The sequence below is a fragment of the Oratosquilla oratoria genome, chromosome 6 (assembly GCF_046742065.1).
Source record: "Oratosquilla oratoria isolate Oo_2021 chromosome 6, ASM4674206v1, whole genome shotgun sequence".
NCBI classification, from domain to species: domain Eukaryota; kingdom Metazoa; phylum Arthropoda; class Malacostraca; order Stomatopoda; family Squillidae; genus Oratosquilla; species Oratosquilla oratoria.
The window spans coordinates 30,546,125-30,547,917 of NC_134782.1; positions in this window are offsets into that span (position 1 = coordinate 30,546,125).

Genomic DNA, 1,793 nt, shown 5'->3' on the forward strand with positions numbered 1-1,793 from the left:
TAGAGGCCCGTGGCGCTTGGATCACTCTCCCACGGAGCAACACTTAGTGTAGTCTGATTCTGTTTTTTATTTTCATTTTTTGTGGAATTGCATACGAGTGCGTGTGTTTGTGTACACATGTGTGTATTTGGTTTTCCGTATGTATGTTGTTGCTGTTGCTGTCATAATTATCATTATTATCATTATTATTATTTTTATCGTCGTCGTCGTCGTCGTCAAATAATAATAATAATAATAATAATAATAATAATAAATAATAAATAATAAATAATAAATAATAAATAATAAATAATAAGTAATAAATAATAAATAATAACAGATAATAGATAATAAATAATAAATAATAAATAATAAATAATAAATAATAAATAATAAATAATAATAATTGGTTTGTGTGTTTGGCTGGATACGTGCTTGAGGGAGTTTTAGTGTATGTGATTCACCATGGTCTTGGATCACGTGTTGGAGTCGTGATCGACAAATACTTCCCTTCCCGGAGTAAAGCTCAGAACTCATATATGACCGATCTATGGGTAATGATGTGACCTTACATGCACACACACACCCAAGTCCCCGCCCACGAAAGCTGGAGTAACGACTCGCAACGCAGTGATACTGAAATTATTTCAGCCCTGGCTGGGATTCGAACCCGGACCGCCGTAGTGGCAGCCGGGAACTCTAACCACTGCGTGTGTGTGTATACGTGCGTGTGTGAGCGCGCGTGATCGCCTTTACTTCCATCCATTCAACTGTAGAGATGGTTTTCCTTAACGTCTTGTACAGTATTGTCCTTTTTTATGTGGTAATTTTCGCTTTTTTCTACCATTTTCTTCGGGAAACTATTTTTTTTTTTTTTTTTATCTTTCTTGTTTATCAGCCTTTAAGGTTTTCGTATGTCATCTCGTTTTGCCTCTATTTCCCGACATGGACATGTCTCCAAGGATTTTTTTTCACTGTTAGCATATTTGTACAAGATGAACTTACCCCCTTTCTTTTTTATTCCAATGTTAACAATCATAGTTTCTTTGAATACTCGTTGTTTGCCAGTTCCAGTCGACATTTCTAATAATTCTGAAATGTCACTTCGGCGTTTGTCAAGTTTGGGTGTATCTAGATCAATTTGTGTCACATATCTTTGCTAAGATGTAGGAGCTGTAGTTCTTTGGTTCAACTTAGTGTCACTTATAGACATATCTAAGTACCTATTGATTCTTTCCAGGAAAAAAATTGTGTTGGTGCCAGAACCGATCCCTGTGGCACTTTTCCCTTAACCTACTTTTCACTCATTACATTTTCCTATCGTCATCATCACCATCAACATTACTACCACCACCAGTACCACCAGTACCACCACCAGAACCACCACCAGTACCACTACCACCAGTACCACCACTACCACCAGTACCACTACCACCAGTACCACTACCACCAGTACCACCACCACCACCAGTACCACCACCACCAGTACCACCACCAGTACCACCACCAGTACCACCACCAGCACCACTACCACCAGTACCACCACCACCAGTACCACCACCACCAGTACCACCACCAGTACCACCACCAGTATCACCACCAGTACCACCACCACCACCAGTACCACCACCACCACCAGTACCACCACCACCAGTACCACCACCACCAGTACCACCACCAGTGACACCACCAGTCCCACCAGTACCACTACCACCAGTACCACCACCAGTACCACCACCAGTACCAGTACCACCAGTACCACCACCACCAGTACCACCACCACCAGTACCACCACCAGTACCACCACCAGTACC